Source organism: Anas platyrhynchos, chromosome 6 (assembly GCF_047663525.1).
Source record: "Anas platyrhynchos isolate ZD024472 breed Pekin duck chromosome 6, IASCAAS_PekinDuck_T2T, whole genome shotgun sequence".
Taxonomy (NCBI): domain Eukaryota; kingdom Metazoa; phylum Chordata; class Aves; order Anseriformes; family Anatidae; genus Anas; species Anas platyrhynchos.
The window spans coordinates 39,327,554-39,355,082 of NC_092592.1; the positions used below are offsets into that span (position 1 = coordinate 39,327,554).

Below are 27,529 nucleotides of genomic sequence, written 5' to 3' on the forward strand. Positions count from 1 at the left end.
TTCTCTGAGAAACTCTTGTTTATTTGATTGTTTGTTTATTATTTTTATTACTTTCTCTTTCTTTCTATTTTCTTTTTTTAAAATTTATTTTTATTTATTTTTTCTCCAAATGGTGTCAATGCCCGATGCAGGTATTTCTTTGCAGCCCTGCTCGTTTTCCTTGGAACAATGTGTGGAATGAGTTGATGTAGATAAAACACATTGGGCAAATAGATGCGGGTGTTTTCTGCTTTGATAAAGGCACAACATTGTGACTGTTAAGCTCAAATAAAAATGAGAAAGCTACACTGTATGTGTGTATCAACTTGATTAGAACTCTTTATAGTATGTATGAATCTAACCAAATAGCAATGGTGTAACTATGTAGGCAGTGGATGCTCTGTGAGCGTAATTTATACTGGGAAGAAAGTAAGCCACTCTCTTTATTGATTCCTCTTTATTGAATAGAAATTGCACTATTAAAATGATACCCATGTGTTGTTGATACGTCCTGCATTTATGTTAATTTGGCTACATATTGCCAATATTTTCATTTTAAAATCAAGAAGGAAATTCTGTGCCAAAGCCTTTTCCAAATTGTACTGAGCTTTTGACACAAAGCAGCAGAAGCCATTAGCATTCTCAGTTAAGGCTGATCAGTCATGCTGTTGAACCATTTCTTCTCTTCCCCCCAACATATTTGCTTTCCTGTGTTTTCCAGATAAAAGGGAAGCTCTCCCTCCAATAAGTTTTACAGACTTTTCTTTTGAAAGGCAGCCTAACCATTTTCAATGTTTTAAATGAAGTGAGTTTTGTTATGCAGACAGGAGCTAATTTTTTTTTTCTAGCTCTCATCGGCTATTTATGTGACTCTATGGTTTTCAAATGGTATAATGCTAGACGATGCCAAATGTCCTGCCATTTAATAACCAGTAGCATACAGAGCTCTTTTCAAAATGCCACCACTTTGAGCATCTGTTGTTATTAAGTAAGATGATCAAATTTTGTACAGGACTTCAATTTTGCTTTTCACATCACTTATAGAGCAAGAATAATATGCAGTCTGTGTATAAAACTAATGTGCTGGGATCATTGAGCCAATTGCTGGTTTTTGTGTTCTGCTTTATTGCAGATTGTAAAATAAACTTTGGCCTTTTTTTAATAAATGTTATAAAAATGCTCTGTGAATCAGGAGAGTGTCAGCAATTAAAGCAATTTAACATCATAATAATTAAAAATGCAATACTCCAGCGTAGTCGGTACTGGTTGCCATAAAAAGCCACATTGTTGGTCCTTAATAATTACATTATTTGACAGACATGCTAAAGAAGAGGAAAAGGTGCACGTTGTTAGTATCAGATGAGCAACTAATTCTTATTGTTTCTGGAAATTGCTCTAAAATCCTTTACTGTTGCTGTCTTTCAGCTAACAGATGTGCAGGAATGTCCTCGGCTCACCATTGCTTTTCTCTCCAGCAGAATATGACTGACAACACAACAACACAAGGGAACAGCTGGGTCGAAACACATAATATTTTCCTGGTAGAGAAAGAAGCTGATTAGGCTGTGGAGTACCTAATTGGGTAAGATGCCCCTCATTTTCAAACTATAAAATTCAGAGAGTGTGTAGCAGCGAAGAGAGGCTGGGCTGGCAAGAGCCGTATGTTTGTCCTGCAGCACAACTGGACCTTTACAATGAGCGATGCTTTTACAGCTGTGTTGTGGGAACATTCCTGAGCCTGATGTTGTGGAGGGCCAAATTCTTAAGAGGGGACTCAACTGAGCTGTAGTAGCACTGAAATTACACCTCTGTATCTCAGTCCATTCTCCATTCTCTTCCTAAGTTTGCAGAGACAGAAGGGCAGAGTTCCTCGTGAGGTTCATTTTTGTCAGGGAAAAATAAAATGAAAAAAAGCACAAATTTGTGATGCAGGTACATATGCAGATATTTCTTTCTTGAATATCATCACCAGAGCACGATTCTTCCCTGGCTTCATTGACTTCTATGGTAGCTGCAGACAAGCAGTGCTGTGGGAGCTGTGTTGTCTCCTGTCTGGGAAGAGATGGAGAAGTTCTGGTGGCAGGACTGTGGCACAGGTAGAGCTGGCATCCTCACATCCCCTGAAAGAGATGGAGTCCTGTGAGATTTTTAAGGAGAGTTAAGTCCATCCTTGATCTTGCCTCTGGAAATATCAGAAAATAGGGAATGAAAACGGACTTAAAATGTGCTGATGAGACTTTCTTTGTCTTCCTGGAGAGTCTGGGAGCTTTCTCTGTTCTCACATCTGTCTGTGGAAACATTCCCGGACTTTGGCAAACTGATCTTTTTCATTTACTCCAGCTTCTTTATTGCTATTAAATCCTGGAATTTTATTTTTCTGTTATTCTAAAGTTTAGCTTTGAAAGTCCAAGTCTGCTATCCCACAGCCAGCCACCCTGCCAGCAGGCTCTAGGAGTGAGCTGCATGAGCAGAGGAAAATACGGTCATGAGAAAGTTGCCACCAGTCCTGCATGCAGTACATATTTACCCATAAGACAGCCTGAGTTGAAAATGTACTTTTTTTTTTTATTATTATTATTATTATTTGTACTTTCACAAATGTTCAAGCAAGTGAAGAGCTCCTCCAAACAGAGCATGGTGTGAGAGGAGAGCTGCTTAACATTTGGTGTGTTCAGCAGGGCAAGGAGGCAGCTTGGCAGATGCACTTTGCACACCCAACAGCAGCTCTTGGCCATGGTGGTGCTTCTGGGCACCCCGAGCCCATGCCTTGGCATCAGCCACTCTGAAAGTGGAGTGTCCTTTTGGAAAAAAGATGCAATATAAATTTCAAACCAGGTCTTGTAAAGTCCCACATCATATCTCAGCAAGACTGGAAATCTATCTAAGGTAGGGTAAAATCAGTTGGCCTGAAAATCTCATTGCTCTGATTTCTCTTAGCTTTGCCTTGTGCATTCTGTCACTAGTAGCATTTACTGTTCTTCAGGGAAACTAATGATTCACCAGCAGAAGCTAGATCTTGGGATAAAGGAATAATAAATATTTGTGAAGTTCCTGATACATAGGTTAAACCACGTCAAAACTGACTTGAAGGTAAACAAATCAAAGTGTCCCTCAGAACATGGCCAGAAGGTGAGTTTCTGCAGAAGCATCTTGTCTACAACATCTCCAGCAAATGCTTTTTCTTCCTGAGGTCTTGGCCTTGAATGATGGAAAACTCCAGTCAGGAGGAGCACAGCCAGTGAAGAGCAGTAGCGTTACCAGTGCAGGTTTGGGTCCTGGGAGGAGCAGCACACCCCAAAGACCAGGTACGAGTGCTTAAAAACAGTGAAAGCATCTGAGAGGCCAGAGCCCCTCCTGAAGCCTTCCTATCTTAGATGCAATTCATATGTGTGCAATTATTTCAGTTCAAATATTAACCTTAGATTTTAAACAGATTATCATTTTGTAGGAAAATACCAATAATTGCATGACAGAAAGGGATTTGATTTGCAGCTATGGAAAACAATCTGCTTCTCGAACACCAGAAGTGTCTTTAGGTGGAAGTATAAAAGAACAACATTATCTCGTGATTAACCTGAATCAAATAATGGAAATACAATTCCATCTGCCCTAGAAATCATAAATAATAAATACATTATTAAATCAATAAACTGCGTACAACAATGAATTTTAAATTTTATGTTGTGATTAGAGCCAGTTCTTTCTTTGGGATGTATTAAGCTATATTCACAGCACATTCCACTCTTTTCATTATTATTATTATTTTTATTTTTTTAATAGGTGATCTGTTTCTTTTTCAGGAAGTTCATGTGAAGTTTCTGAACCTCCACTTTGCCCCTTGGGGAGAAGCAGCCCGGAAATAAGGTGAAAGTGTTCTGAAAGAAACAAGGAAATCTCAAAAGGAAAAAAAAAATAGCACATTATAGAAATACTGGTAAATAAAATATAACCAACGAGCAGCATGGGAAGCAGGTTTAACCCATGGCACACCAGTTTTCCTGTAGTGCCAGCCAACTCAATGTTGAATGTAGAATATCAAGTAATATGGTTTATATGTATTAGTGACATTAAATATGATATAAACATGAATGGATTAAATTAGAAGAAAACATAGTGTACAAAGGACAAGTGTATGAAATCAGTGCTATTTGAGCCTTTTGTGATAGCTGACAGCAAAAACAAAAATAAAAAAAAAAAAAGGAAGAAAAAGCTGAGATTCAATAAGAAAAATAATATCAATATTTTAAAAAGTTAGATTTTTGAAATCTGTCATGGTTCAAGAGGCTTTTGTTGTATGGTTCTGCATTTGTTTGGCAGATGCATTTGCGAGACCTTCCACTGCTCTATAGAAAACTTGAAAGAAATCAATATTTTATTGTTACATTAATTTACCTATTGCTTTAAAACACCTCTAGAAACAAATACAGAAGTGCTTAGGAAATCTAGGCTTATGCAACTAAACTGGACCTTGTGTCTTCTGAGTTTTTGCAAAGGGTGTTTTACAAAATCTGAGTTCTTTGTCCCAGATCTGGACAGACACTTCCAACACAGCCCACAACCTCTGCCTTGAAACACGGTCGGTCATCCGGGAGGTGAGGAGGTGAAGTAAAGCCAAAGGAGTAAAGCAAGAAAGGGTAAGCAGGAATTCAAACCTCGTATTGCTATACAACTTTACCCTGGGTTGCCTCCACTGATATGGGGTTGTCGTGTTGTGTCCAGCACCAAGGAGACCTCAGCATCCTCCATCCCTAATGTATTTTTAACAATGTGCACAAAACTCCCAAGTATTCATTCATTTTCTCCACGAAATGTGGAGAAAGATTGCTTTTTTCCTAGATTGCTTTTTTTTTTTTTTTTTTTTTTTTTTTTTTTTTTTTTCCCATTGTCAAGATCTGTGAAGGAATTATTTGTTCACTTTTTCCAGCAGGACTGTAACTTCTGTGGTTTCTCTAGATATTAGCTCTAGATCTCATACAGGCAGACTTGGTCAGCACAAAACCTTTAATTATAACTCTTGTCATTTCTACCAAGTCTGGGTATCCACTGACTACTACCATAGTGTTGACTTTTTCTCTTTTTTTTTTTTTTTTTTTTTTTCCATGCCTTTTCCTCGAAATGTTTTAAAATTGTGGGTACACTTGTGTATTTTGGATTCTACCATTCTTTTCTCGTAAAGAAGCTACAGAGGGGATAAGAATGGCTTTGCCAGCATGGTTCATCATGATGGATCTTGCAGGCTTATGAAGGGATTTGTGCTTGTCCTTGAGCATCCCTTAGGTGCAGGTGCCTCCCTCCATCGTTGTTCTGTAGCCAGGTCAACCCTCCACAACACCAATTTCTGTCATCTCTTCAGTGCTGGGCACTAATCCTTCCCTTCTCTGGTCCTGTTCTCGCACAGCCAGCACACCAGCATCACCCAACCCATGGGTTTCAAAAGTCTGACTGGATTTAGAGGATGTGAGAAATCTTGACATTCAACTTGACAACGTTTCTGCTGTCAAGCTTGTGCTCCCACAACTTATTTTTTAATGCAAATCAGAAGATGATTAGCTGTTTTCTCTCTTCATTGTGTTTATTTTCTCTTGTTGTCTCGGCTGTTTTTCACGCCTCGTCTTGGCTGAATTCTCTCCCATTTTTCTCCCTTCCTGTGTCTTTCTGCTCTTGCTCTGTTCTCTGCCCTTTGTTCTCAGTTGCTGTTTTCCCCCTTCTTCCCTTTTGTGCCTCTCTTGCATATTTTCTGGTGCTCTATCATCTTTGTTCTTTGTCTCTTCTTTTCTTTGTCTTTTCATTTTGCGTATCTTTGTTCTGTGTCCTCTTTGGTGTCTCCCTGTTCTTTGTCTTCTCTTTTTCCTTGTTCTTTCTTTTCCTCTGTCTGTCTCTTTTTATGATTCCCTTTTATCTTCGTTGTGTTCTGAGTAGGTTTGTCTTGATCTTTGTCTTTGCAGAGAACGTGCTCAAATGAAGACAAAACACACCATTCAAACGGAAATTGCTTATTAATTATAACATGGACACACTGCTGAAACCCAAGCCTCCCACAAAGCCTGCAATCCAGCTCAGAGGTGTTCACAGGCCAGCGTGGGATGTTCTGGTCATCTGAGCTCTGCATAGGGCCCAGGCTTTGCTGTGGGCCCTATGGGATTGAGCACCCAAGATTTAAACCACATCCTAACCCATTCCTCTCTGTGTGGCTGTCAGGTGATAAATCCATCCTAACCTTCACCACTGACCCATCGATACTGGGCTGAAAATATCCCAACTTGAATTATACGGCAGCTAGAAGTAAAAATGGGTATTTTGGTCTCCAGTATGGAATCCACATGATCTTCATGTCCCAATTGTACTACTTCCTCCTGTGGTGGGGCCTGTAATTTACTGAAGATGTCTTTGACCTACATCATCAGTGTGAAGTTATCAGTTGCTTCTAGAAGGAATGTTTTAATTTACTAACCTGCTCTACTGGGAATGAGTATAAGCTACAGCCATGCAAAAAGCAGGATTTCTTGGTACACATTCACGAGTTATTTGTTCAGATTTGAAAACAAAAAATAAAAAGTCTTAAAAGTGTGACAGTAAAATCACAAGCAGAGTTATTTTGTTAAAGGAACTTTTATTTAGTCCTCCCCAAGTCTTTGGGGATTTCTTTCAGATTAGTAAAGATTGGTATGATTTCAAAATTTAAGTTCAAACCATAATAGTTCACATAAATAAACTTTAGCTTTCTGTTCATTTTCCCTCTCATTTCTCCCTTGTAATAATCCAGTGAAATCTCTCTGTGCATGATAGTTGATTAATTCTCATTAAAGTCTTGTCTGAGAAACAGAGCTTGCCCTATCTTTGAGCTTGCCCTATTGTTGCTGTTCATCTCCTTTATTTTTTCTTTCTTTTTTATTTTTTTTTTGGTCTGTAGGAGGGCTGCGAGAGCCATGTTATGTTGTCAAGCCACAAAATCAATGAGCTGGGAGAAGCTTCTCAAGGCAGAGGGGCCAGGTGCTTGTGGGGATCTGCTGCGGCCTGTGGTGGGCCATGGCACCCCATCTGCACCAACATCTTTCTAGGCACATTCACACTCCATTCCCTTACCTTTGCTGTGAAATTGTCACTTCCTTGGCTGGGCTGCAGTATATAAATAGAAATCTCATATCTTCTACCTGCTGTGCTCTGGGGAAGCCCAAGAACACCCGGCACATTGCATTTCTCTGCAAGCTGGCTGTAGGACCCGGCCACAATATTGCAGCAAATAACCTGGGTCTTATGTGAATTGCCCTGAATCTGGGAAACACGGCAGGTTCCCCCGGGACTGCAAATCGAGTTGAGGTCAGCTTGGGCTGTTCCTGCTGCTGGCACCTTTATGCTGGTGTTACTGGCCACCATCGGCATCCCTCACTGCAGTGACAGAGTGGGACACAGGGCAGGGGCTCTTCCCTGTCTGGTCCCTGTATGTGTACTTTTGAGGGAGGACAGGTGATTTCCCATTCTGCATAAATATGCTCTGATTACACGTTTCCCCAGATAGATATTTTTTTTTTGTCTTAATAACATTGATTTAAATTATGCTTAAATATTAATAAAGTGATTTAAGACCAGGCCGCTTAGGCCAAATGCACATTAAAATTCCCCTTCTATTTTCCCTCTTTTTAAATCCTCCTTCTTCAGTTTATTCCCTGTGGGAGGGTTTGGGTCCTGAACTCATTGTGCAATCTTCAAACACATAATAAGAATTAATCACCATTAGTCCTCTATTTTAACAGCTGCTTCCTACCCCCCGAACCAGTACAGCTGCAAACTTCCCTCCCTCTGCCGACACCGTAATCCCATTACAGCTGCAAACTTCCACACGTAAAACGCAGATTTAAGCTTCTTCTGAAACAACTCACATCTTGTGATGGCGCAGGTCCGTGGCAGAAGCGAACCACTTCTTGGTATTCACAGGGACATCACCGCGATTTATTTGTCAACAGGGAGAGGAGGTTTGCCTGCTCGGGGAAATTTCCCTTTTTCACTCTGGGTTGTGGGCTTTCTTCTACTTTCTCCGTTCTAATATCTGCCCTTAGATCGTAATTATTTTATTTTTTTACTTTTTAGCATTAAGGTTTGAGATAGATAATTATTTTGCTTAATAGTAAATTTCACTGCAACGTGCCCAGAGGGATATGAAATAAAAGGTATTTAAAAATCTACCATGTTAGAAAAGTAAAATAATTTCAGCTAATGAGATTATCAAGGATAATCGGTTTACAAAAGCCCATTATGCGACAGATTCATTGATGTCTTAAAACAGAAAAGGAGAATCCTATTTATTTTTTGAAATGGTGTAGAATAAATTGCTTTTCAGAATGTAAAAGGCTGTTTTTCATTTTATTTTTTTTTTTAAATGTGATGATTTCTGTAGCCCCATCTGCTGTTCACTGTCGGAAGTATCCAGAGGAAGATTTGGTAAAACACATATTTTTCTGCTGAAAATTGGAATAGGTGAGAAATGAGCTGTGGGTTTGACTCAGGACAGTAAGGAAGGAGCTCCTCTCCTCCAGGCCTGGTGGTGAAGGAGTTACAGAGCAGTGGTGATTATCCTGCCACATCCAGCCATGATGGAGGGCATATTTTGGGCACACAGCTCGCTCCTGCTGCCAATTCTCCAGGGATACAGGAGGAGGAGGAAGAAGAACAGAGAAATAGAAGGGAAAAGGAGAAGAGGGGGGAGGAGGAGGAGGAGGAGCAGGAAGAGGAGAAGTAGGAAGAGGTTGCTGCAGCCTATGTGGAGTTCCTGTTAATCTGACAACTTCCTTACCTTAGAAAACCCAAATTGGTCTCACAGGAGAACCAGGGTGGGATAGGCCAGGAGAAGACAGATGACTGCAGTGGCTGCAGCTCTGCAGAATACACAATAGGGTCACTTTTTATGTTGTGAGAGTCGATCGGGAATTTTTCCGCTGGGCCCAAGCTGTTAAGAATACTTCCTTTTCCCCCCAAACATCTATGAGACTGGTGTTAGATTTGGGCTATGTCTCCTCATAGAAGTGGAAGGGTTGACTTCCCAAGGAGAGCTGCAAAAATACTCCAGGGCTACCATGGCCTTATAATGTCCCAGACAGACTGTAGGGCTAAATTACAAATAAGCAACAACAAAATCACTGATTTGTGCATTACATGAATTGAAATACACGCCCATAAATCTGCAGACTTGAACAATATTATAGCAGTGTCTATTTTATTTGTTTTATGTAGTTTATTGCTTCAACCATGCATTTGGGGCCACCTGGAGTGTGCCTGCTGGGTCTGGTGCAGTCTCCTCCAGGACTTCCCTTCTGCTTGGCGATGATGCAGAAGGTGACTCTTCAGTAACTAACACAAAATGATTTCAGACTTGTATAAATAATATACGTGTTCTGTCTTCCTTTGATTGAATGATGAATAGCATTTAGAGTGATTGATTCGCCGGCTTGAGCACACAGTGGCGGCTGGAGCAGTTTGTGATGTCCTTGGGTCTCCTGAAGTGGTCCTGCGTCTCCTGTGGCTTGGTCTTGTGGTGGCAGCATGCTCCTCCGGCAGCCCCTTAGCACCACACGAAGGCCTGGCCTTGGTTTGGCCACCAAAAGGGACATGGGACCAGGCAGCCCCCAGCACACCCACGCTGCTGTGTGCTGTGCCTGCACCCACTTTGAAATGCAGCTCCCGCACGGGGCCTTATGCTGCAGCTCAGCCTGCTGCTCCGGTGGCTCCCTCTCATTTCCTCTGATATTTAGCAGAAAATAATTCTGCAATGAGCTTTACTTAAGCAGCAGGGTAGATTAAAAAATGAAATATGTTTAGCAAGATTTGGGGGGAAGGCTGGAGTAATTAATTTTCAATAATACCTGGCATTTCTAGAACTCCTTTCATCCCAAGATCACCAAACAGTTTACAGACATTAATTAATTAAAGCATTATGATGCCCCAGTGTGGGGCCATTGCCTGCGTGTCTAACTCAGACAAACTCCCTCCTATTCCCCGGATGGGCGAGTGCTGCACGCAGCAGTGTCTGCACCAGGGCTATTCCTATGAGTAAATACTGCTCAGCTTTCCTAAGGTTTGCACTCCGTGGCCCTATGCAAATATTTCCCAGTAAGTTTGATTATTTGTCTTTTATTCTCTATCAGGAAAACCCCAAATATCTCAGCAATAAGATTTCCAGCCTGTGTGTGTGCAGGAGGGCAGTTCTGATGATTAGTTTTTGATTCAGTTTCCCATCCCCGCTCCTGAAACTCCTTTTGCAGGCTCAGAGCCGGGCATACATTTTAAGCTTCACTTTTGGGGTGAGCTCGCTGTGGATTTTTGACAGGACGGTAAATTCCGTGGGAAGGAAGGAGGTGATCTGAGCACGCCCCAGAGGGGTCCACATAACGTCACACTCCTGGAAATCCCCCTGAAGTACAAGTTCAGTGAAATCTTATGAAAGCTATAGATTATACAAACTTTCTCCACTCCGATGATTTGATTCATGAACGTGTAAATAGATAGATAGATAGATCCATCATGGAAATCCCTGGGGAACAATGCAATGGTGTTTGTGATTGGAAAAATATTATAAAAGAGCTCACGTAGAGCCAATAGTTAGGCAGTTTTGTAGTGCTGAGATAAATAGAGAAGAAATGATATTTCATGATCATATTTTTAAAGGACATTGGGAGAAATAGATGTCCTGCAGGGACTGTCTGCACTCAGGGCCATTCCTATGCGGTGCTGCCACCGGCTGGGCACCTGGGGCCCAGTACCCTCACCCTGGCTGTCCCGGGAATTTGGGATAGCGGGTTCACACCGTGTTCATTAACAGTGCCCTCACCTGAAGTGTCTGACTCCATCTCTTGGCCACCTCGGCCATGGGATGATGCTTTCACTTGCCATAAGGCCTTCCAGTTTGGCTGGGATATTCAGCAGCTGTCACCTGGACCAGTCCTGAAGCATGTGTATCTAAGGGAAGAGTGGGAAAAAATAAACTGATTTTTGTTGTTGTTGTTCAAATGAACAACATTCCCTTGGATTGGCTTCTTTCAGATAAACCAAAGGAAAATCATCATCAAATGCGAATTCCCTTGCAGTATCAGTGGTCAGGCCAGCATCTAGCTGGAGCCCTGGCTGGCTAGGTGGGCCAGCTCCAACTTTTCATTTATTCCAACTTAAAACCAGGGTTGAAAGGTGAGGCCATGCTTGGGCAGGAGGCACCACCTTGTGCTCACGCCGGGGCAGAGACGAGCATTTGGAAAAACCTTTGGCAAGTGCCTCAGTACCTTGGTGTCACAGCAGGTTCCCCCCAGGAGGACGTCAATGGTGCTGAGCAGCGTGGAAGCCGACAGAAATGCTCATGGATGTTGGGGAAGATGCTGTGCCAAGCAGGAGGCTCCAACCGATAGCGGGGAGCTGCCCTCCTACCGGCTGGTTTACCGTATGGAAAGTGCATCATCGGGGAGTGCCGCGACCGGGAGATATGAGCAGAAATTCTTAAGTAAACACAAGTGACATTTGGCATATAAATAAGTTAGGGAATACTCTTGCACAAGCAGCGCAGGTCAACAGTGATCTTTTATCTCCCATTGTAAAATAGGCAGCTTTAGAAATGTAAAAGCGCCAAGTGTTTGCGGAAGGGGCGGCGGAGGGGAGCGGGGCCCCGGGCGGTGCTGCTGTGGGAGCTGCCCGTGCTGGCAGAACCTGTGCCCCACGGATGGCAGGGAGCCTCTGCAACTTTCTTTTTTTTTTTTTTTCCTTGCATATGATTAATGCATAACAAGTCCCTTCAGAGGGTAAATACTGATCTGAAATAGCACAGTAAACAAATAACACGGGAACAGGCTTAGAGTGTCTACACGCACACATCTATAAAATGCATCGCATCCACACCCGCGCACCCGCGCTGTTATTGTGTAGGTTAGCTAAGGGGATTTACCTCCTTTTTAATATTTTTGAAGACTGCTTTATGATCCTGTTGACCTGCTATTAGCAAAAGCTTAGCTTTCAACAAAGGTAATTAAATTATAAAATCACTGCTGCAATCATCAAACTACTCATAAAACAAGAAATGAAAAAAAAAAATACCCTGAAATAAAAATCTTGCAGGCTTCTCCTCATGTAATATTGCTCCCTGATGTTAATTACATTTAAATGGGAGAGTACTATTTTGGTATCATTCATACGCCTCCAAAAGTACTTTCCAGTTTATCATACCTGTCAACCCCAGTGCATCACAGGCTAATACTTTATTAAGAAAAAAATCATTAGGGAGCTGCTGATCCCATTTAAGTACATTGGGCAGAATGTAAGACTAATTAAAAAGCATATTTTTACATTATTAATTTCTGAGTTTCACACTTAATGAATGTGAAATGACAGGGCTACTATTTTTATATTCAGGCTCTCTGGGCTCTTCAGCCAGGGGAATTAAATTCTGGGGATTTTTGCAAAGATGCTTCTTGGGAGATTTGTTTTCAAGAACAGCTAAGCTTTTTTAGCTATGCCTTTTTCTGGGAAATTATACCAAAGCATATTACAGCCACTTAAAAAGAGTAGTTAAATAGATGTTGTGTTGGGTTTTTTTTCATCACACTGCTATAAAAGTATTTTAGATGAGGTATAAAATATGGTTTTTAAATGATATTATGATTTGCAAACACTAAAAAATAATTGCGGTGGAGTTGAGAGAGAGCGAAAACATCTAATCTTTATTGTGTAAGACAATGTGATAAAATATTTTACAGCCAAAAGCTCATTTTGCATCTGGAAAATTGTGTAAACTGATGGGGGGAAAAAATCTCATTAAAACTAAAGGTTATTTTTAATATTCTTCAAACAAAGCAACACATTATAACTGCATTTTTCCTCCTCGTATTTATTAAATTAGACAATTGTACGAATGTCTGACATTCTATTTAAATAAAGACATAAAATGACAGAGACCGTGTGATTAGGCAGGCTAATCTGAATTTATACTGGCTTTTAGAGAATACCGGAGTTAAAGCATGACGCCGGCGTTGTAAGGGGTTGTTTGTTTGTTATGTGCAATCGCAGCATTACAGTTGTTATTAAGCAGGAGGTGTTGCGTTACTTAAACCTTTGCTGGGTGAGGCTGGCACCACGGTCCCCGCGAGCACGGCACAGCACAGCTCACTTTTATAGGGCTGTGCAAGGAGGAGTGGAGAAAAGCTTTTTTTCCCCTCTCTCTCTCCTTTTTTTTTTTTTTTTTTTTCCCTCTCCAAATGTGCTTACAATTACCTCTCTGTATTTTTATTGTCTTTTTACTAACCACAAAACTCACACTGGAGGCAAAGCTTAACGGCTGAGGCTTTCCTCATGTAAATATTAGGAAATTACATTTGTACAAACTGCGCGGCTTTGTAAAGGGGGCTGGAGCCACTCCAACACAAATTAATCAGGATAAAGTTGCTCTATGTTCAACATGACCATAGTTTATTTTCTTAAAGTATTAATTTGTCAACAGCTTTCCTGCCTCGCTGTGACTCATGTGGATGGCATTGAGGGAAGACACAGATGCAATCTTGCTGCTATACCTTGCGGTTTTAGGAACCAGCTCCAGTTAATCAAAACATAATTGTGTTTAATTTCTCAATATTTGTTTTCATACAAAAGTCAAGTGACTGAAATATGAATGCAAACCTGTGTTTAAATATTGTCTTCCCTTTAAAAAAAAAAAAAAAAAAAAGCATGAAACTATTTTAACTGTTTGCTAAACAATTTGCCTTACTTCGTACTTTTAGGTCCTTGCCTCTTCTGCTGCCTCCCTTCTAAGCCCCCAAATAAACAAATAAATGCTGGCAAGAGCTTTTCAGCTGGTGTCCTTTGCTGTTCTCCCTCCGCAGTCATCCCCTGTGCTGAAAGCAATGCTTTCCAGCACGTCTCTTCTCTTTCTTCTGCCTTCGCTCACTCCTTATTGTATCACACTATTTTTAATTATATCTTGATTTTCGTAAAATTATTGTTCATTGTTATGTTTCTAGAATGCAAACGTGAGCGTAATGGGATCTATTTTTCAGAGTTGCCAAAACAAATTAAGGAAAATGTTCAGCTCTTCCTTTGCCAAATGTTTTAGTGCTTTTCCATGAAAGCAAATCTTATTTCTAACTGTATATTAAACCTTAAGTAAATAATGCAGTCTGTCAGAAGCAAATTCTATTGTAAAAGCAGTAACTGTTCCCAGGCTTTGCTTGTGATGCCCGCACGCTGCTCTGCCCGGAAAGGACTGGGCTAGCAATGAATTACTGCTCATTTCAATCTGCCTTTCGCAGAAATGCCTAACTTTTTCGTTTACACTGGACGCAGCCCCCATAAATATGGAGTATTTGTTGCAGCTGCTCCACGTCTGCCCAGGTAGGTGAGGAAATGTGGAATAAAAATATCATGGAAAAGAGACCGGTTTTAGGCTCTGCTTTTTGTTAATTGTGAGGATCAGGGCTTTCCTGATCTTTAGCATCTTTTATTAACACACATCCCCAAATAATATTGACACTCTTCGTGTTTTATTAGTACACATTTACCTTGTTCATGGTTTTATTATTCAAGAATGCAGTTGTTGCCAAGTATTAATCAATATATTATGCTGCTCAGTTGGGCAAGCTTTACAAAAACATAGTGCCCCTAGGGTTAATACAGTCAAGAACTAGAAAAGTGTTTCAGACATGTACACAACATGTGGTTTACTATTATCATTAAATGAGGTGAACTGGGACTCTATACATATGGATTTTGAATTGCATAAATTTTGATTGATATCATTTGAAGACTGAGACCCTGAAAGGCTAGATTTTGTGAAAGACGATACACAGGCCAGCTATTACCACATACAATAATACCAGGAAAAATATCTGAAATGAGCAAGGCAGCTGGCTTTTAAATAGCTAAAACATAACATCAATACTTATTTTGAATAATGGAAAAAAGAGGTAAAAGATGTTGACCTCTGCCTGACAATAACATGTTCCAAAAGTAGAACTGGTCCCAGGAGAAAACCCCCTGCTCAACAGTAGCGACTAAGACATTTTTTTTCCCCTCTCTCTCTTTCTCTTTCCCTCTTGTTTTCTCTTTCTTTTCTCTTATTTTTTCATATATATATATTTTTTAAAATTCAAACTTTTTTTCTTTTTTTTTTTTTTTCCCTTCCCTCTCCCTCCCTGGGAAAGCCAAATGAGCTTTCGCACACGAAGCCGCCGCAGACAACCCCCAGAAAAAAAAAAAAAAGAAAAAAAAAAGAAAAAAGAAGGATTTTCGCAAATTCAGGAAACACTTGAGAGGTAAAACCAACATCCTGGCGCAGGAGACGAGGCTGGCTCCTGACAGCGGGCCGGCCCGCTAGGCCAAGGGAGGCCTGCAGCCAGGAAGCGGCCGCTGTGGGGTCAGGCCGCTGGGGACCCTGTGCCCGGGCGGGCCCCGCACCCCTCGCCACGCACCGGCGAAACCGACGGGCCCCTTCATGGGAAATTTGCTGAAAATGCGCTGATCTGCGTTAAACATTTATGGGAGGTGGGGGGGGGGAGCGAGAGCCGGCACTTTGCTTCTGCCGGGCTGTGGTTGGCGCAGTTTTGCTGGGGAATGATCCCACACGCAGGGACGGGGCAGGTCTCGGAGGCCCTACATCCATTTCTCCCGACGTGCGATGCACATGGAAAATTATCAATAGCTCGCCCTGCCAGATTCATTCAATTTGCTCGTATTTGTTAAAACTTTTTAGAGAGCACTGGATACTTAACGCTTCATTTATGATTTATGCTCCATAAATGTATTAAAACATTAACCGTGTTTCTGCAGCGGCATACTTGAATCCCCCTGGGAAAGGCCCAACCGTTTCTCAGGCTGCCACTTGGGTTTCCCCGAGGAGGGAGATTATTTGTGTTGTGCTACACCTCCGAGTGTTGATTAGGCCACGGTGTTACCCCGACAGACGCGCCGTGCGGGGCTGCTCTTTAATGGGGTAATAAGCTGCGCCAACCACATGAAGGAAATGTCCCTTTTCAAGTCCGAAATGGCAAAAAGTTCCTGGGTAAACACCGCGAAGGCTCAGCTGCGGGGCTCAGCCCCTCGTCGAAAACTGTTGGCCGTAGCACTTGGGTGGCTCAGGCAAATTTATAATCTGGGGCTGAACTCTCTAATATATTAAATTGTTACAGCACCCTTTGCGGAGCCCTGCTTTTAACTGTCTCACAGCCCGGATGCTGTGCAGGCTCCGAAATGCAGAAATGTGGCTGTTAATTGGAAAGAGGGAAGGTTAAAAAATAGACAAACTAGTTTTCTGGATTGTGCTTGCCAGCGTGGGTTATTTATGCGGGGATTTTTTTTAGTAGGGTGTTTTTTTTTTTCTTTCTTTTTTTTTTTTTTTTCTTCTCCCCCCCCTCCTTTCTTTTTGTATGTGCATGTGATGGGCTGGAGGGGTGGGGGTGGTCTGGAGGGTTTCTTAGTGGTTGGGAAGCTTCACATTTTTCAGTAAGCATTATTGGGTAACAATTGGTGCAAACATTATGGAGGGGGAAAGGCACATAAATCAAGAAATAAAAAAATAGTTTCTGCACATTTTCAAAAAACACGTTGTGCTCTCTGAGGTCCTTTTCATTTTAACCAAATCAGGGGGAACTTGTCCTCACAGCGGCAAGGCAGATGGAACAATAAATCACAGGAACCATTGACTGCCTGCAGTGTACTCTCCGCAGCTGTCACTTTTTTGTCTCTTTGGTTTTAGCTGACATGGTTTGAGGTCCACTGTGAACCAATCTGGACTTTTTTTTTACCGTCATATCCATCAAAACGACCAGTAGCCATCAACCTACTGCAGCGATCGATTCGTTTGCTTATTCTCACGCATAAGCCAATACTCAGCTCACTAGGTGAGGCTTGGGAGAAGCACCTCATTTTAGCTTTTTTTTTTTTTTTTTTCCCCTCTTTCTTTCCCTTTTTTTTTTTTTTTTTTTTTTTTTTCCTTTTGCCTCCAGCTACAGCTGTGATTTTCTGAGCAGTCTTGGCTAACGTTATTAAAGTTGCATCATGATAGATATAGAGCGGAGCAGATAACAGTCTCCACGCACAACAACAGAAAAATAATAACAACCGTGGGTTTTGCTGTTGTTGTCAGTGTTGCTTTTCAGGTGTACCGAGACGCTTGCTAAGCTCGGAGTTTCCAACTCATTGCTTATTTTGCAAAGTAAACAAGCAAATGTTATGTGCATAACCTTAGCTGTCTCTGCAAAGGTCAGTGTGTGGCTGCTAATTTCTTCTCCTGCCTTTTGGTGGCACTCTGATGCCAGCGATTACTTCTGGCGTGTTTTGGAAACAAGACGTCCTTTCTTAACAAAAGACTCAATCTACAAAGGCTGCAAAACAAAAAATTGATTAAATTTGAACCATAGTATGAAAGTTTACTTCGGTGTATAAAATAGCCCGGTAAGCACTAAATAGCAGCTCATCTGTAACGGGGGCCAAAGGGTGTCATTAGGCGCAGCTGGGACTGCACGGACAGGTTGGGTAAATGGGGGGATTTCTTCACAATCAAACAATACATGTGTCTCCTCCACCCACGTACATATGTGTGCATATGCATGGGCAGTGCTCTCTATCAGATGTTGCGGTTTGGCCTCAGTTTATCACCTGAAATGTTGCAAAGTATCCCTTGCATTTTATAAAAATTTATTCTTTGAAGCACCCTACGTTACAGATATTATCAGGGACTGAACTTCAGACCTCATTTTGGAAAGGATTTTTTTTTTCTTTTTCCCAGCATAAATAGAAGTGAGGAGATAAGTGTATAATACAGTTGTAGTATTTTTTTTTCTAATGTCAAAAATACCTGCTTGCTTTAAAAACCTTCAATTAGGTCAAGTTAAATTTATTATATATATATATATTTTAATAGCTGAACTCCATGATTTTGACTTGAGGTGACAGCTGAAAAGCACCAGAAACCCTTGGAATTTCAGATCTATATATTACTATAAAGGAAGAAAATAAAGCACTGCTAGTATAATGTATGTAATTGCATCCACCAAATATGCATAGTTTAAAAAACACAAACTCTTGAACATTTGCCTTTAAAAAGTCAGGACAGCAGAAGTTCCCTTTGTATCTATAGAAAAAACATCTCTGGGATTTGTAATAAAAACCCAGTTATGAGATACGGGGTCCCTCCTGTTAACAAGGATCTTTTAACAGAATATTGAAATATTACCATGTTGGAGAGAAGTTATTTAAGGACCCTACAGAAGGCAGATTCTGCAGACTGTTTTCCTCTTTACAAACCTTTGAAGGGTGTGTGTCCTGAACATGTTCCATTGTAAAGAAATGCAACAAATAGCAAACTGCAGTCAAAGCCAGCCCCGCTCCATGATGAATTTTAAGGAGCGTGACCAATAATCCTTCCACTTATCTTAAAAATCCTATGGAAGTACTAGAGCAGTTCCAATACAAGTGAGAGCAAACTGTGGGAAAAAAAGAAAATCACAAAAAAGCCATCTGTCTGAGAGCAACCCAAGAATCCTAAGTCCGCCCAAGTAGTCATTGCATGTTTTTCTGTACTGCTAATGGATTGCATATTGTTGAAAATATGAATTACAGAATAAATCAGGAGAGAGTGGCAGCTACGGGTCCAATTCTGCTCTTGGCTACGGTGACATCGTCGGCCTGATTCTGTTCCCGGCTATTAGGGTGCACATCAGAATAACTGTTCAATTTCATAGTAACTCCAGACTGGCACCGGTGAAGGGGTAAATCTGAGCTCTGTGAACGCAGCAATTGCCAGAGGAGAGAGGCTGACAGTTGGTGAGGGTCAGAGCACTTTGGGCTGTGGATTTTCCCAAACCTTTATACGCTGCTGTTAGCTCTGCCACATACACTCCGCAGTATGATATACATGTCTTAAATATACCTTTAAAAATGTCTTGTGCTGGGGATATGCCAAACATCACTTGCTCCCTTTAGGGGAAACATGAAAAGTTACAAACCGTGAGCCCTGCTCCAGAGCTGCTGCCTCAAAAAATTCCTTTTTGAAGTGAGGAAGAGTTTTGGCTGAAGAGGGAGAGCAGGGTAAGAGGGCCCTTCATTATAACGATTATGTAGGAATAAGGAATTTCGCTATGATTACTGTGCCAGAAAAAAAAGAAATATTTATATATAATATCAGATAACATCATCCTGCATGTGAAAGGAAAGCCACTAATTCGGCAGTATTCTTATTTTCAGATGAATTCCAGTGCTGAGACAAGCGAACAGCTTTGTTAAAAGGGACAGTCATTAACATGCCTAATGGGGACTTTTTTTTCCCCATTTCTACCAAACGGGATGTAATACAATTCACATTAAAAACAGGAAGCAGTTCTGCATATTTCGTAATTAGCCTTGCATGGAAATCTTGCAGCAATAGATGCTTAATAAAAGAAGGAAAGGAAAGAAAAAAAGGCAATGTGAACCTGAAACTTTGTGCATCGCTTGCATACTAAACAGAGCAGCTTTAACATCCTATACACTGCAAAAAAAAAAAAAAAAGAAAAAGAAAAAAAAAAAGAAAAAAAAAAAGACAAGTAGCGATGCTCCTTCTGAAAAAAAAAAAAAAGGTGATATGCATGCTTAAATTTAAGCCCTCGGCTGACCTCGCAGCCGTTCTCGGGCTGCTCATGCGCCCAGTGCCCAGCACATGCACTCGGCATGGCAGGATCGAGCCCGCAGGCGCTGCTGCCACCGCCGCGGTTGTTTTCCAAGAGGAAGCATTTCGGGTCTGCCCTAACATTAGTGCAACATATCACTGCAGCTGCATTCCCCGCTGACTGGAGGCTGTTTGATGAGTAATTAGGAGACCTTCTCTTTAGTTTGTTTGACATATTTTACAAAACATGTAAATCTGTTTAAAAATTGCTTGTTCATTTAAAAGACAGAGTTCCTAAATGAAGCAGGGTATCTGCTAAGTGTATATAATTTTAGGATTTTTTTTTTTTCATCACAACTTCAAACACAATAGGCTCTCTTTTACTTAAAAAGGATTTTTTTTTGTTGTTGTTGTTTCTGTTGAGAAGTAATTATTCTGTTTCTGCATCTGTGTAGCTTCACCCAGAGCTAATACAGGGAAAATCTCTGTAATACTTAGAGATAAACATATCTAGACATACAGATATCCATGTGCATATTTAAGTTTGTTTGTATTTTACACCCACATGTCAAAACCGGTATAATTAACTACTTACTGGAAAGCAACAAACATAGCCTCTCTCTCTACCCAGATCAGAGGTGGATATTTTTTCTTTATTTTACATTAAGACATCTTTAGCAAAGAAATGTCACTGAGAATGTTAAATAGCCCTCAAATATTCCAACACCCATTTTGCTTCTTTTGTAATATACACTTCAAAGATCAGCTGCCACTGCAGATTATATGATTTAAGATAGTGATTTAAGTTTCCGAAGTATTGGAGCATTGTGTAATTAAAGAGTTTAATTTGACTTGGTTTAAAACCATTTGGAGTTTTTAAAATGTAAATATGATTTCCTTTCCTTCAGCTCTTTAGCTGTGGCAAACTGAAGTGACACCTCTCAGCACCCTTGATTTCAGTCAAACTTGCTACTTGCAACATTATTCTTTTTAAATAAAAATTATTATTATTATTATTATTATTATTATTATTATTATTATTATTATTATTATTATTATTATTATTATTATTATTATTATTATTATTATTAAATGCCAGATACAAACTCTGGTATTTAAAACAAAGGTTAAAGTTGCCTTAAAAAAACAACACTATAATGGGGCTGCGCTAGCTCAGATTAAAATCCTTCTATACTTTAAAATGAAAATGCAGGGATGATTTAAAAGCCCTGTACTTTCCCAGTCAGCTATACTGACTGTTATTGCTTCAGGCTGAGCATTTTGTTTTTCTTTTTTTTTTTTTTCCTTTTTATTCTTTCCTTTTTTTTTTTTTTTTTTTCCTTGTGAAAACCGAGTTGCTTATTTTGGGGAAGCATCTCATTTATGTGAGCCTGCTTCTTCCTGAGACTTTTTTCCTGCTGGAGAATTACTGCATGGCACATCAATAGGTTGCAAATTGTGTAAGGGCTGTGTTTAACTTGCAGCCGAATTGCCATTTTCATAAGGGTCCGCATCTTTTAGCTAAACTGCCTTTTCCTGAGGAATTTCAGATGTCTGTAATTGCTGCTCCTTTCAGCACAGCTTAAGGTATCAATATCAACTATATTTGAATATCATAAGTGGTAAGTTGCTCTAAGCAAAACACAAACATGTCAGTTGCCCAGGTGACATTTTGTAGCAAACAAGGAAATCACAACTCCAGGAAGTGTTGTATTTTATGCCAACAACAATATGACAGTTTTCTCTGTAAAGAAAACATGACACTTTTCCAAATATCAGAGGATGCCTCCGCTGCTCAAGGGATTCCTGTACTGTCACTGAAATGGAAGGTCACAGGCTGGTTTCATGATTTCTATAGTTTCAAAATGTTGTGGTGGAGCGTTTGCACGCTAAATGCTGTAGGCTAAGGGAAATCTTTCCCTTCATCTCTGAAAGAAGTGACAGGAAGAAAAAGGTCCTACTCTGACAGCAGTAACCTCTAGGTCTAGAGGTTCTGCCCCAAGCAACTCTGAAGTAAAATTACCTATGTTAATGTGTTGTCCTCGCTGTCACACATGGGTGTGCGAAGCAGAAAGCACCGAGAAGTGCAAGGGTGCGAGCGTGTGCCCCGAGGTCCCCGCTGCCCGCAGGAGGCTCTGGCCACAGGAACCATCTCAAAACAGCCCTAAAAGCAGCGTGCTTTTTCTTTAATTGTCCAGGAACTGCAGCAAATGCTCCTGTCCCGTTTTTACCTGGCCTTGACTGTAATAAAGACGGAAAAGTTTCTGCAAACAATTTCTTTTAAGAGGTGGGGTTTCCAGTTTAACTTCAAGAAGGTAGGGACCTACTTGCTATGCTGGTACCTGATTCCTGAAGTTTAAATAAACAGACTGTTGCTTTAAGCCAGAAAAAGTATTAACGTCAAGGCTGTGGCCAGGATCAAAACACATTTGTTTCCAGCCTTCCTCCTTTTTTTATTCTTCCCTCTCCCCCTTAAAAAAAACACACCTTAGTCTATAGATTATATACTTCCTGCTGCCCTTTTTATAAGCAATAAGAATTTAATAACTGAGGGCAACTCTATAGTAATATTTATATGGGTCAAGTGGCTTAAAAGTATGCAATAAATGTAAAGTTATGAACCACATTGCCCCTTTTTAAATAATGCAGCTAGCACTAAGATATTATGTTTCATATTCTGGAAAAAGGTGTTTTAGCCTAGGCTTTAGGAGTACACCAGACATGAAAAGTTATACTGATCCCATAATAAAGTCACTGCCTGCTTAATATGGTGTGTTATGTAGAGCTCCAGATCTTAATAGCAGACCACAGCAAGAACGTCCCAGATGATATCAACAAAACCTTAGCTTTCTCATTAGCAATCAGCAAATTCTCCTGGTGTCTGCTAGTTTCAAATAAGGGCAAGTGCCTCTATTCCTAGTGTGAAGCCCAATAGGATAATAGAAATAATGCAGTCTAATCAGCGGCGAACGCAGGCGATCCCCCAGCCGGAGCAGGCTGCCATGGGTTCGGTGGCGGCCGTTCAGCTTTTCACAGCTCTCACAGTCCCGACCAGCAGGATCGGAGGAATGGCAAGAGGGGGGAGCAGAGAAACCAAGCCCTCCGCCTCTCACAGCTTGTCCTGCCTCTCCCTGTGACCTCTTTGTGAAGGAACAGCTACTTCGTTACAGATGAGGGTTTTTTGAGGATATTTGTAAAAAAAAATCTTACAGTGAGTGCTTTCACTATATGATGAAATGCTGTGTGTGGTTTGTGTGTCTCTAGGAAAATACCTAAATATATCCATGCACAGGGAGGGGGAGATCGCAGGCTGGTTTGGTTTGGCCTCATCAAGCTGGCTACTTCTTTGATAAATCAAATCAAATATTTGTCATCACGGCACAAATGACCATTCCTTTGTTGGCCGGCACACTGCTGACATCCCCACACTGCCTGCACCTGATCTGTTACCTGCATTTTGTTTTTTTTTTTTCCCTTATTGCTGTTAGATTTTAACATATTTTAGTTTTGGACATTGCAGCGTGTATTTACAGCACAACATTATTAAGCACTGGGACAACCACTGCTGTTAGCAATTATGAGGGAAGTGTGAAGGACACGAGAGCATACTCTCATCATTTACTGCCATATTTTCTTTCAGCTCTTGCAGCTTAAATAATCTATGGCAATGCTTGGAGAAATGCAGAACCAGTTTAGGTTTTTGCTGATTTTGTGATTTAAAGTTTTTTTTTTTTTTTTTTTTCCTCAGTTTTCCCCTGTGATTTCTGCATGCTCTTATGACATCATTAATTTGTATTTAAGAGCAATTTTTGCACTCTTACTTGATCCTGGTTAAAAATTAAGAATCAAAATGTGGCTAATGCCATGCAAGGAAATGCAAGCCTAAGCTGCAGCAGTGTAAACAAAAAAGTGTTTTAAGAGGTGCTGAACTGTGTTTTGAACCCTGATTAAGCCTAAGGTTACCCAGTGTTTATATGTGCATTTGCAGTGCACTGGGAAAATTCAGCATTTAATGGTTCCTGTGCTGATCTTTTGTTAGTGCACTGGGCTGTGCTGCCTAAGAGCGGTGATTACTGGCCAGATTAAAAACCACAGAAATGATTTCTTATTCTGAGTTTTGTCCAACTTTATTAATTTTGATGGGAAGCAGGGGTCCGTATATCTCATATAGTTAAGATTTTAAAAACTGACACTACGACTCAGGCCCCCGAGCTCTTGTTTAGCTACCAGGATAATCAGTAAGGCAGTGCAATTTTCTATGCATCCAGCAAATTGAATATAGTTTGTGTCTAAGTGTCCCATTATGATTCAGGAGCCAAGCCTGAGATTCTCGGGTATGAATTTTGTTTTAATAAATGTGCGGTGGTGGGGGTACAAGGATGGTACCCGCAAAGCTCAAATGGCTCTGGTGATGCTGGGCACCCGGGGAGCTCCAGGGAAGATCCCCATTGATCCCGCACGGCTTCCCCTCTGTGCTTTCCCTCCACTCGGGATAGGGACAGGCATTTTTTGGCAGAAGTGCCACACACTTTGGCTTGGCACCCAGCGCCGGGGAAGGCAGCACAGCCCTGGCCTCTTCGCTGGGAGCTGCTGGCAGTGGCTGTGCCCACCTGGGAGTCTCACGTGCGCCGAGCCAGGGCCAGGCATGGGGGCAGTAACAGCAAGCGGTGAGGCAACAGAGCAGAGCCTCTTGCTTCCAGCCTTGCTGGACTATTTTTAATTCTGTGGATGACCTTGAGGAGTATTTATTCTCCTAAAATAACAAGCCAGTCAATACCAGTCCTGCTTGTGCGATTAAATGCAGCAAGTGCTTGCCAGGACATCTCCTCAAGGAGCCAGGAGAGCTGAGCTGTGGGAGAGGGGATGCTTCCACCAGCAGGGTCAGAAAAGCCTGGTAGGTTGGGGTAGCCCGTGGCAAAGAAAGCCCAAGCATGCTGAAAAAAATAACTGGTGGATGAGGGTGATGTTAGCAAAAGGAAGGCAGTGCTGGGCAGACAAATGCATATTTAGAAAGAGAAAATCTCTTGTTTATGGGAAATGAGAGGTGAAAATGTAGACTGCTGATGCTAATGTACATGATTATTGTGCTCAAGTGAGAGGGAAAAAGGACTGCGGGATAAAGCTTGCTCTGCAACAAATAGGCATCAACTACCTGCAACTACTCAAAGGCCAGAAATTTAGGAGAAGGTTTCTGATATCAAAGCTGTGAGGCTGTGGAGCAGCCTCCATATGTGGGTAACGATGTGAAAAACCACTAACGGCTCTTAAAGCAGAGCCCGATGACAGGGGATTACAGGGCGTGTTGTCTGCAACAGAAAGGGCCCAGACACGAAGACCCAAACAGCCTCATCCAGCCCCATTTAGTGGAAATGCTCCAGAAATGGGCAATAGTGAAGCATGCCATGCCCAGATAGTCTAAACTTCTATTTTAAGCTACTTTTATTGTTATGGCTTTAATTTGTGTGGTTTCCAGCGATGGGGAGTGCCTGGGCTCAGCTCTGCGCCATGGGAGGGCACCCACAAGATGTACCACAAAGCCGGGAGCAGGGTTTGAGCTCATGTTTTACCAAAGGAAGAGGCTTTAGAGTCGTTTCAACAGAGGTTGGTGAGTGAGGGGAACAGGGCAGGGGAAGGGAAGGATTTCCCTTTGCAGGGGCAACAGACCCCCTCCTGCATAGCCTTGTGTCTAAGTTGTGTAGGGGCAAAGCCAACAATAAAATGCACATCGCCCAAGCTTTCAAGACATCAAAGTTGTCTTTCTCCGACCTGGGATGGTGCTGAATTGATGCTTCTATGAGCTGAGCCTTGGCAGCTTCATGAGCATCATGGCTTTCATCGCATCCCATGTGTGGAAGCACGAACCTTGGAGCTTTAAACCCATGTGTGGCTGTGCTGCCAGCCGGGAGGGCATTGCTGGTAACATGCCAATGCATCTCTATACTACATGCGCTTCCCCAAATAATTTAAAGCAGAGCTCGATGTTTGCTTCATTTCACAAAATGACATTTTTTTTTTTTTTCCCCTTTCCAAGACGGTTGCAAAGGCTCAAGAAGGAATATTTCCATAAACAAGTTCAAACTTAATAAAGAGCAGACAGAGAAAGAAGAAGTCAGAGCAGAAGGGCAATAAAGCAGGGTGTAAGAAGAAGCAGTCTTTACCTTGGGGCTATGAACGCTGGGGAGAGCGGCTGTGAGCGCTGGAAGGGCTGGCGCAGCCCTGCACGGAGCCGCGTGGTTGCTGAACCACCATAAAGCTCAAGGTGAAAGCAAAGCAGAGCTGCTGGGGAGCAGTGAGGGAGCACAAACCCTGCTGCCTGGCTGCAGTATGAGGCAGGGAAACGTTCCCACGAAGCTCATGAAAGTTTTTGAGAAGCAGCAGGCTATGGAGAAGGACTGTCATAAACGTGGAACATGCCATCTGATGCAATTCGTGTGTTCCTGCAACTTCGGATGGCAACTTTGCCCTGAATGCCTTTGAAGCCTACAAACTATGAAATTTTAATGCTTAGCAGCCTCCCGGGGACCTCACGATAATACCTACAGGACATCTCTCAGCATCCCTGCTGGAAGAAGGACAGACATCTCGGGGCGAGCACCACCGATGGCTCCTCGCCGCCACCACAGGCACCGAGGGGCACGCTGCCCGGGGACGGGAAAAGCACGAGTTCGTGGAAAGTGGATGGGTACAGTATGGAAATAAAAGCGGATCGCATCCTCATTATGTGGGCTCTTTTGAATAAATGTTAGCCTTTAAGTGCCAGCTGTCACTCTATGCATGGCCTCCCTTCTTACAACTAACCTCTCCGTCACCTCGCCTTGTCTCCCGAACTTGTCCTATTATGCAGTACCAAGCTGAGTCATTGTTTCAAGCAGGAGGTGACATGTTAATAGCTTAATAATAGTATAATCTCGCAAATAATAATATGCTGTCACACTGTCTGAAGCACAATGTTTACAGGAGAAGTGGTAATGTATGATGACAGTAATTTGAATAAAAATGAATTTACTGCTCTTGTCTCATTTGCAGTAAATTTTCGCATCTTTCATGCACAACTGGTGCTCCATGACCTCTTTCATTATTGTGTTCTCAGTGGCTGCTGCTTGCTTTAAAGTGAAAGGCAGGCAAATGAAACAGAAACCTGCAGCTTAATAACTGATCTCCAGAAAAAGAGTTCGCACCGCGGCTTCTGAAAATCTCACTTGGTTTGTTTACCAAGACGATACGGTGTCAGGCAGGCTGTTTAATTAATGCAAGCTGGAGGTGCCGATTGAAAAGCAGGCATGAGCTGATATGATTATGTATTGACAATTTACAAAATTATTGTCATTAAAATGTGTCAGAGAGAAAAAAAAAAACACGCTTGAAATACAGAGAAGATCATTTGGTTTGAAATTAAAGTTTGTGCAGCCTAAGAGGAAACTGCTTTAAATGCTCTTGGTATTGTCTGACGTGGGGGAAAGCAATGCTGTACTTTCTGTTTGGTATGGGGTAAGTGTTGGAAGCTACCCGCTTTATTGGCTTTAGTTAATTATAAATGTATGCAGCTATGATAATAGCCAGTAAAACTTAAAAACGCTCCCGGAAGGTATAAATTATTTGTGGTTCATGCTGTGGGCTCACTCGTCCTGACCCGTGTGCTGGTTTGGTGTCATGAAATTCTGCCATTTCGATGTACGAGGTGGACCAGGACTTGTGTATTATTCTGGCAAATAAATAGAAAATGTATGCTAGATCAAAACAGCCTTTGGAAAATCTGAATTCCTAGGACAGTTCTGTGTCTGTAAAAGAAAAAAGAAGTTATGAAATGATTTTGTGCATTTGATGAAAAAAGAAGAAAGTTTACAACTCACAACTGATATGCCTGGACTAAATTTGGTTTGATGGAATGAGGACAACTAATTGAAACTTACTGGGACTCAAAACACTGCACAGGACAAATTCTCAAAAAAA

General features: G+C 41.5%; 1 long non-coding RNA gene across 2 annotated transcripts; it reads left to right on the forward strand.

Moving 5' to 3' along the window:
- The first annotated feature begins 1,095 nt into the window (after nucleotides 1-1,095).
- LOC119717410 (uncharacterized) lies at nucleotides 1,096-26,934 on the forward strand. 2 transcript variants are annotated; one of them, XR_011810183.1, is made up of 6 exons: nucleotides 1,096-1,561; nucleotides 3,170-3,284; nucleotides 3,780-3,843; nucleotides 4,506-4,613; nucleotides 5,925-7,949; nucleotides 25,611-26,934. It is a non-coding gene; the product is annotated as an uncharacterized lncRNA (long non-coding RNA). The 2 variants fall into 2 exon arrangements; XR_011810184.1 differs by having other exon boundaries at nucleotides 5,925-7,873.
- The last annotated feature ends 595 nt before the right edge of the window (nucleotides 26,935-27,529 follow it).